Raw genomic sequence first — 10635 nt, 5'->3', positions numbered from 1 at the left:
GGGCTTATTTCCCCCCTAAACTTAAAAAAAAAAAAATAATAATAATAATAATAATAATTTAAATATATTCCTATTTTTTCCGATTAAAAAAAAAAAAAAATTCTGCCCAAATTAAACAGGTTTATATATTATGATGTTACACATTAAAATATAAAATTTGACAAAAGTCAGGCAAAAGTCAGACGTTCATCACTATAGGCCTGTTTTCACAAACACTTCAGTGTAGCAAATCATGCGGTGTGGTCGATCATAACAACACTTTAGGTCTCCTCGTGCGTCACGCTGTTTTCAGAAGGACCTGGAGGATTGTGCGGCGCTGCAAATGTGTGTCTTAGCGGCAAACGTGATTGTATCGCTCGTCTGAATGCACTCGAATGTTTCCAAACAAAAGACAATTCTGTTTACGGCGAGTGGAGGACAGTTCTAGACAGACGGTTTTTGTAAAGTTTCTATTGTAAAGTTTATTGCATTATTATCATGTTATTTTCTACCTTTTTGAGAGAGTGTGCAAATATAGGAACGTCCACATGTACAAAATGACATTCAGTAGTGCTAATGAAATAACTGTATAAATCAAGATCATTTGCCAAATCTGAGGAACTGAATGACTGTCGGGATCTTTCAGGAAAGAGTGTGTGTGTGAGGTTACATTCCTATACGAGTATTTCACAATTACGGACGTTGTACTGAAACTAGTTTTGATATTTGCATTTGATATATTGGGTATTGATATCAGTTTAGTAAAATGTTTGTTTGTTTTTTAAAAATTACTTGCTTAAAAACTTAGTTACTTAAGAATTACAACCAATACTTTGCCATCAGTGCCAACTCTATTTTTGTAGCATGGCAAAAAATCATTAAAAAAATCCAAATGAAACTCTTTCTGAGTGTCTCCATCAGTTTAATCTCCAAGGATGTTTGTGTGCATTGGGACAACTTCCATTTCATTCTTTTTAGCAACACAATTGTCGGATTTCTATACATGTAAACATCACAAGCTAATGCTGTTTTGTTCTTGCAGTGTGACAAGCATATTTCAAAAGAGCAAATACTCCACGTCTGCAACCCAATTACACGCGGCCCAAGAAACAAGTTTTCTAATCTGTACGGTAGCCTAATAAATGAGGTATTGGGGCAAAATCTTCTCATTACTGAGCCAAAATGACAAAAACAGCAAGAAAAAGCCAATTACCTGGTGATTACGAGTTGATAAATTATTCAAGCAGTGCTGAACATTGAGCAGAAGCTGTGATAGTTTCAGCACTGAACAGCAGAGGGCAGTATGACACTCCAAATCAAACTAGTGTTAAAACAGGTTTATCATTGTGTCTGTTTTATAATAATGGTTTTACATTTGTATATATTCATGTCTAATTATAATACGTAAAAGTAAGTTTTTAAGTTTGATCAAATTTGGGGTTTTGCTTTTCTTTTAGACTAATGAAAAGAACTAAAATACTCATTTAAGTGTTTAATTTATCACACTTTATCTATTTGCATCTGCAGATTTCAGTTATATCACATCATTAAAGCAGTGATTTTGAGTCAGAAATCTCCACTTCAGCATCTTTACATTCACTACAGATGCAAACAGATCAATTAGACTTAAATGTGTATTTTGGATGTTTTTGTGATTTTTTTTTTTTTTTTTTTTTTTTTTCCTTTTTTTTTTCTGGCAGTAATAAAAAGAGATATGCAAAAAAGTCTATATATCAACAAAATGAAAGAAGTTTTATAAAGTTTTTGGTTTTATCTTATAGTTTCCTGTTCTGGAGATTATATGCAAATTATTGCATGTTTAATTAGATGCCTTATTTAAACGACATTTCAGAAAACTTGTAATACAAAACAATACTGTGATTAATCAACTGGGTAGATAAGGTGATATCTATTAGTTATACATTTTCACCTAAGTTTTACAATATTTTACACTTTTTTTTCACCTGTGATGCCTTAATGAATCAGTAACGTTTTCCAATAAGGTCTCATTTGTTAACATTAATGCATTAACTAACAAACTAACAATGAAAAATGTTCTAACAGCATTTATCAATCTTTTATAGTTACTAAAAAATGTCCATGTTAGTTCATAGTGCAGTTATTTATGTTAACAGACAACTTTTGATCTTAAAATGTAATAGTAAATATTGGAATAAACATGAAGCAAGACTAATAAATGCTGTAGAAGTGTTGGTCATTGTTAGTTCTAGCTAACTATTGTTAACAAATGAAACTTTATTGTAAAGTGTAACCAAATAAACATTACCATTAGTATTAAAGTGCCAATATCATGCCATTTTAAAGGCTCCAAAAACACTTTAATTTCCTCATAATATCCATTGCAGAATCAGCTCTTTTCTCAGTGTCTGAAACGGTTTGATAAAGGATTCGGTCTCTAAACCCCGCCTTTCTGAGAGCTTCCTCTGCTGTGATTGGTCAGACGGTTCAACCAAATGCCCATCTGAATTTCATCTCTGTATCTTCGTCAGCACTTGATACACAACTGATACGAACAGTAACGATGGTGTCGGTTTTACTGTATCAATTCCAGTGTGATTCTTCTCAACAACACAAACCAAACTTTGCAGACCTTTTACATTCACAAACAGCACTGCATGAAAAGTAATATTCGCTTTAATTGAAAATCTGCTGGCAACAGAAACTTTTTCGATACGAGTAAAATGGAGACAAACAGGTCTCTAAACGCTTGGATTTATCATTACCAACAGTAATGATGTCAAACTCAGTCGCACATGTGACTGTGTGTGTGGCTGGAGTCAGATCAGAGCAGAGCATCATGGGAGGCGCTCATTATCTGCGCTGACTGTTCCTCACGCTGGGCGATCACTGCTCGGCTCTGGTGAGGTTTGCTGCATCTTTGATCCTGTCAGAACCATCCTGAGAAGATGATCCGAACCCGTTTGCCCTTCACATGTTGGATCTGATCTCAGAGGAGAGTTCAGTTTCACACTGCTCACAAACGAATCTCTGTCAGCGGATTGACTGGCAGTTTGATTTGTCTCTCGCCTCCTAAGAAACGCCAAACACGCCCTTTCTGCTCTCAGGACCTCAGTGCCTGTCACCTGGCAACCATCCTGTTGCTTAGATACAACATGCCTCTCCTTACTTCCTCAGGATCAAACGGCTCCGAGTGGAGAGAACTGATGCGCACGAGTGACGCCGGCCACACACGTCAAGCAACATGCCAGAAAACACACGCAAAGCTCCGTCCCTGACAAGAGAATCAATGTTTTTGCAAGTTTTGGATTATTAGTTGTGGCCGTTTCATTGCTCATGGTTGGAGTTTGAGCCGAAGCATCAAACTTTGGCCTGTAACTCGTTTCTAATGTCATGGCGGATACTTTTGCTTCACTCACAGGTGCTTCAGAACATATTTCAGATCATTCTAAATCATATCTGATAGAAAGAATTTCAAATCAATTCTATATTTAAAGCGATAGTTCACCCAAAAATGAACATAATTTACTCACCCTCAAGTTGTTCTGAACCTGTATGAATTTCTTTGCTTTATTGAACACAAATAGAAGATATTTTGAAAGAATGGGTAACCAAATAGTTGATGGCCCCACTGACTTCAGTAGTAGAAAGAAATACTATGGAAGTCAGTGGGATCCAGAAACTATTACCAACTATCCCTTTAATGTGCCACGATACTCAGTAAACCATGGAAGCTTGTTTCTGTCATGTAAAAAAAATGTAATTACAACTTTTTTTCTCGCAATTGAGAGCTCATAAAAATATGAATTGTGAGCTTAAAAAAATTATGATAAAAAAATTGCAATTACCTTAAATACGTTAAATATATATTTTTTAAATATATGTTTGTCACAATTTTTTTTCTGCATAAAAAAGATATAAACTCAGAATTTTATATATATATATATATATATATATATATATATATATATATATATATAAAAGTCTGAGTTTATATATTTTTTTTAAGATTTATAATTTTATTTTTTCTTTGACAGATTACAATTTTTTTTTCTATTATTGGACGATATTGGAAGCGGATAAAATCAGGGCTTATTTATTTTCCTTTGACAGTCTAAATATTTTTTGGACAATATTGGTATATAAAAGATAAGATCAGGGCTTATTTTGGCCTAAACTTAAAAAAATGTTTCTTAAAATAATAACAATTTAAATATTTACCCATGAAAGGTTACGTTTTTTTTTATTTTTTATTATTAGCCAATATTGGAAGCAGATAAATTCAGGACTTATTTTAACATTTCTTAAAATAATAATAATAATTTTAATATTTTCTATGAGAGGTTACAAATATATATATATATTTATTCCAATAATTGGCCAATAATGGAAGCAGATAAAATAAAGAAATAGAAATAAAGAAATAAAGTCAGAATTCCAAGTTTATAAAATTTGGATTTGGGAAGGCAAAAAATTCATCACTGTGAGATAAATTTTTCTTACTCTGAACTTTAAGTTTTTAACACTGATCAAAGACAAGAAATCAAAATAAAACATTGTACTTAAGTTATTTATACTATTAATAAATTATTTTATTTACATATTTACTTTAATTTACAATGCAGGAAAACAATACAAAAACAAACAAACAAACAAACAAAAAACAGTAACACTAGTTTAGGGTCCAATTATCACTATTTACTAGCATGCATATATTGCCTGTTTATTAGTATTTATTAAGCACATATTAATATCTTATTCTGCCTGACTATATTCTACATCTCTTAATCCTACCCAATACCTAAACTTGACAACTGCCTTACTAATTATTAATAAACAGTAATTATGAGTTTACTGAGGGAAAAGACATTATTTAATAGTGAGAATTGGACCCTAAAGTGTGACCAAATATATATATATATATTTGGTTATAGAGTGATGCTTTTTATTTGGAGCTTCTTGGGTGTTTGAAATCATTTTTATGATTAAAAAGCAAGAGACATGCTAGTCACTATATTTTGAGAATGATCCAGTGAAGTGTTGAGTCAAACTTCACTGTTAATCTTGCTCATAATGCTAGTGATTTTAATTTATATAATTATAATAACAGCATGCAAATCATTCAAAGCAATCAAACTTATGATTTCTCTCTGGCGGACCATAAAATAAGCAACAAAACACAGCCATTCAATAAATTCACACACTTCAGCAACTACAAAACAATGTTTTGGTGAGCAAAACATCTTTTCAACATTTAATTTGTACCAGCAGCTTGTGTTGTGTTTTGCGCCTAAAAACACTTCTTAGATCTGGTAAAATCACTAACACACTCGCGGTCTGCTGAGATTTATGATGCTCATGCAGTGTTGTTTTAATGAAGCTTTACGTGAGCTGAATGAGCGATAATCTTTATGTTTCTCACACAGAAGTGTGCTATCAGCAGTCCGGCAGCACAAGGACATTTGCTCTGATAAAGCGCTCTTCCTCTCCTCACAATGCCAGCCGGTATCAGGGGGCACATTTGATAGACTGATCATATACTCGCGCTGTAAAGTTTCGCTCCTGTGATGATCGATGGAAGCCCATTATAAGCCCGATTCAGCCTGCGAGCTCAGATCATTTGCATACAAATAGTGTTCCTCAACAGAGACGAATGAGACCCACGTCCAGATGCCCAGCCAACCCGGAGAGAACACACCTTCATGAAGGTTAAGAAGAGAGGTTGAAACGGGTGTGTGGAAATGCATATCTGACACATTTCAGCTTCATCACCTGTATTTGGTGTGTAAACAGTGTCAGAATGATATTGTTTGGCTTTATTTGCTCTGTTCATACAGGGCTGCCTACATTTATTGCATTTTAAGGCACAATCAACATTAAGACAGAAACGCATGCTGTCCTCTAAGATACACTTTAAACCTGAATAAGTTGGCAAAACTCAAAAATTTTGAAGGGAAACCTGGTAAAGAAAGAAATTCAAAATTTAAGCAAGCAGAACTGGTTCATACATTATTTTTGTACTCATATTTATATTGCTCTTAACTTGAAATATTTGAGTAAGCTAATTCATACATTTAACTTAAAATATCATGTAATCTCAACTTAAATATGTTTAGTAATCGAAACTTGGCTAGCTTTAACTAGCTAATTCAGTAAATCTTAACTGGCTAATTGGTTTTGATAACAATGTTGTGATAGACTTTGAAAGACTTTCGTTCATCTTCAGAACACAAATGAAGATCTTTTTAATGAAATCTGAGATATTTCTGCCCCTCCACTGACAGTCTATGCAACTACCAATTTCAAGCCACAGAAAGGTAGTAAAGACATCATTAAAGCAATCATGACTCCAGTGGTTTAATCTCAATTTTATGAAGCATCATGGGTGCTTTGTTTGTGGCAAAAAATTATTTACCACTTTATTTACAAAATATTAACTCACGAGAGCACCACGATGCATACAGTACGTGTTGTGTTGATGCGAGAGCATACGTTTACTTTGTTTACATATGTCTTTACTTTGAAAGGCTCAACTGTATGTGAGATGGAGCCGTAAGTGGAAAAGTATTCCCAGGCCTTAACTGTGCTTCTGCTTAAGTAGAGCATTTCAAATCAGTCACTTAAAGTGGTGTGTGATGTGTCATGCGTGTAACGTGTGTTTGGGTTTATCGTATCCCCGCATGAGCAATTATAATTCAGGTTAAATTAAAACCCCTCGTTCAGGTATAATTGGTCAAGAATAAACCACTCCACAACAGAAACACAAGTGAAAGTCCATTAAGGGAGAAAAACCAGCAGGGACTTAAAGAGGACACATTATGCTTTTTAACATGTTCATCTTTCTTTAGTGTCTTTGAGCCTGAAAAATGTCTGCAAAGTTCCAAGTCACTCCAAAGAACTTTTTTTTTTTTTGGTGTTTTTGCCTTTATTATGATAGGACAGTAAGCAGAGAGGAAACAAAGTAGGAGAGAGAGAGGGGGACGGGTTCGGGAAAGGTCTGCAAGCCAGGACTTGAACTTGTGTAACCCCTCCTGTTCGAACCGCCCACTTTAAGCGGGACTCGAACCCTGGTCCGCTGGCATGGGAGTGGGGCACTATAACAAGGAGGATAGTGAGGTTTACATGCACATCTCTAACTAGCCTATGTCTGTTACACTCACCCACCTAAAACTCACTCCCATCTGGGTCACGGCACCAATGTAACCCCTCCTGTTCAAACCATCGCTCTAAGCAGGACTCGAACCCAGGTCCGCTGGCATGTGTGTCAAGTATTCTAACAAGGAGCGGAAGTGAGGTTTACATGTACACCTCTTACCAGCTAACATCTGTTACACTAACCCACCTAAAACTTAATCCCATCCGGGTCACGGCACCAATCTAACCCCTCCTGTTCTAACCGCCCACTCTAAACGGGACTCGAACCTGGGTCTGCCGGCATTTGTGTGTCAGGTACTCTAGCAAGGATGCTAGTGAGGTTTACATGCACAGCTCTTACCAGCCTACGTCTGTTACACTCACCCCTCTAAACCTCACTCCCATCCGGGTCACGGCACCAATGTAACCCCTCCTGTTTGAACTGCTCGCTCTAAGGGGGACTCAATCCCAGGTCCGCTGGCATGTGTGTCGAGTACTCTAACAAGGAGGCTAGTTAGGATTACATACACAGCTCTTACTAGCCTATGTCTGTTGCACTCATCCCCTCAACCTCACTCCTATCCGGGTCACGGCACCAATGTAACCCCTCCTGTTCGAACTGTCACTCTAAGCTGGACTCGAACCCAAGTCTGGTTGAGTTAGTTAGTAGTGTGTTAAAATTGCGGTTATGGCAAGGGGTGGGACATTTTCAAAACACACTCAAAGCGCTTGACCAATCACAACACACTGATCCAGCCAACCAATCAGAGCACATTGTGCTTTTCGGAGGTAGGGGCTTCACAGAGACCAGAACTAAACAGAGCATTACCGGAGCAGCAACAATGGAGAATATGTGAAAAAAGGGTGTTTTTTGAACATTTATTCATGAAAATCTATTCTAGTATAACCAAAAACAAAATCAAGGCATGATAGGGCATCTTTAATAGCGCTAGCCAGAAGTTGTTGGTGATTTGGTGCTTTAAAAGGCAGTAAATGCTGACCGATGGGAGGAAGCCCGACTCACTCGCCTTCTCTCTTTCCGCCCTGTTCTTTTAATAACCTGCTATTTTTAGCCCTGCCGGGGGAGCGAGGGGGTTTTCCTCCATCGCTTATCAAACGCAAGCAGACGCGTGATGGATTTCCGCCGGAGAGAATACTCATTTCTGACATCACTCGTCCGGCTTCGGCTCTGGTGTCTGTGCGATGAGGTTTTATCCTAAATTAAAATCTCTGAAGTGGCTTTGTTCTTCTGAGCTGGCTGAGGGCACTTTAAGTCTCCGGGTGGCTTTGCATACTCTAAACTCCACTAGAGAGAAGCTGCATAATTAAAGGGGAACAGATATGATAAATGTGTGTTTCTTCAGAGCATGCTTGGAGGATTTAGCACATGTATGAGTTTAAACACTCAATGCAACACCACCGTATTAGAGAAGAGATGGTCTGCGAATGGCATCATTGAGGGAGATATATGGTTCCTATGGCAACAGATGGAGGCCTGTGTGATGCGATACCTTGAAAATGTTTAAAAGCGCTTCTGGAGGAAGCGGAACCCTAAAGCAGCTTGTTGGATTTCACAGTCGATCAAAACATGCATTTCATCATGCATCATGTTTCTTTCATGTTATTCTGTGTGAGAATAAGTGTGATTTCTACATGATCATGTTTACACCTGCATTAGCGTCCGTTTTAGGTGATTTGGGCGGAAACTATAAATATACTCCAAAATGGAGATTTGATCACCAAAAACTATATTCGACATGTGTCTTGAATATCTTAATAGAAAAAATCTATTGTTCAAAATTTTGATGCTTGCAACACCTAAGTCACAGGTTTTGTGTACATCTATCAAAATGCAGAAAAAAAATGTGCAATATAAAAAAAAAAAAAAAAACTGTTAAATTTACTGCAAAAAAACAGCAGCTATGGTTGAGTTTTATATATTCATTATACTCATAAACTAAAATAACGCTAATATAGCCTACCAGAATATAATATAATTCTAAATATTAATAAAAATTATAATAGTATCTCAATGATATTAAAATAACATTCAAAATTATATATAATGTCTCAGTTTTTCTACATATAAAGTATGGGAACATACTTTACAGTGTTTTACCATCAATTATTATTTTGTCAAGTTTATGTGTAATAGGTTATGTTTACCTTTAAAAGAACAGTCTTCTATCATAGTGAGTGATGTATAAAATCAGACACTTGGAAATCTGGTTCCAAAGGCTCACTGGAGACACATTAGAGACGGACATACACCACTGGGTTTGTTCACGCTCCTCAGCGAGTGAACTTTTGACTCAAACGCTCCTTTAATACCTTCATCATGCTGGAGAGTTTAAAGTCCCCTCTGCTGTGGCAGAAAGAGGATGAGGAGCGAGAGACAGCGCGATTATCTCGGGCTTACGTGGTCCGAGCTCAATCCGGGCGCAAAACACTTCTGACTGAGTATTTGAGCCCTCTTTTTATATTCTCCTCTTTCTTGCCGTCCCATGTGAGCATGTGTGTGTGTGTCTGGAATAGTGCTTTCATTTATCAAATAAATTGCCCGTAATCTGCACGGCTCGTGTGTTAAACATTAATTGGTTCATTAGTGAAACGCTTGTGAGCTGAAATGACAGATTAATTCTCTCTGATCTAGTCGAGCGAAACACTCCAGGATCCTGTGTGTGTGTGTGTGTGAATGTACTCTGCACACAGGGGCCTCACTGACAGACAGAGCTGAATGGAACAAAATAATAGTAGAATATACTGCATACTATACACTAACGGTCAAAAGTTTGTTCTATATTTCTATATTGTATAAAAATTCTAAAAAAGAGTTGCGTATTTTTAATCATTTTCTTTTCATTGAGTTGCATGCTTGTTTGCTAGGCTTTCGTTAAGTATATTTACTGTAAACATGCTGTATTTTGTTTGAGCTAAATCAAAAGCACGGCACCGATGTGGTACATAGACAAATAAGCCCAAATGTTCCTGTAGACAAACTCCTGATTATCTAATCATCGTCAGCGTGTCGTGCAGAGACTCGAGTCTCACGGAGAGATTTCATTAGCAAATATTTGAAGAAACGACACCCTGTAGATTCCTCCAGCGCTTGTGTACATTACTCAGAGGGAACGGCGTGCGCTTCGGTCTCGGCAGCATTAGTATGCGAGCGCACGTCCCATATCAGCAGCTGGAGTAACGTATCCCGCCCGCCACTGAGGTATCCAACATTAAAAAGTCTTAAAAAGTCTTCAATAATGCAGAGTCTCGGTCTCTGAGCGTGAAGTGGAAAATCCGAAGTGACAAATTATGTAAAGTAACACACATGGAGCTTTTTTTAGCTTTGACTGACTGCGTCACTATGGCAACCGATCGCCATAATCGGGCTTGACATATAGCAGCGTGAAACTATGCATTCATTGAGTTTTCAATGTGATATGGGACATATGTACACATACATACATCTGAGTAACCTAATTATAGTTCAGTTCAAACTTCATGCTTTATAATGTGAAGAAGTTATGTAATGTCTGGATGTATAGA

At 36.7% G+C, this 10635-nt stretch overlaps 1 protein-coding gene across 1 annotated transcript in view; it reads right to left on the bottom strand.

Annotated features, from left to right (window-relative positions):
* kcnc2 (potassium voltage-gated channel, Shaw-related subfamily, member 2) overlaps positions 1-10635 on the bottom strand; it is a 125670-nt gene that overhangs the window by 23775 nt on the left and 91260 nt on the right. The gene's annotated exons all lie outside the window — the stretch shown is intronic.

This window comes from Chanodichthys erythropterus, chromosome 8, assembly GCF_024489055.1.
Source record: "Chanodichthys erythropterus isolate Z2021 chromosome 8, ASM2448905v1, whole genome shotgun sequence".
Classification (NCBI taxonomy): domain Eukaryota; kingdom Metazoa; phylum Chordata; class Actinopteri; order Cypriniformes; family Xenocyprididae; genus Chanodichthys; species Chanodichthys erythropterus.
This window is presented reverse-complemented; position numbering and strand designations above follow the sequence as displayed.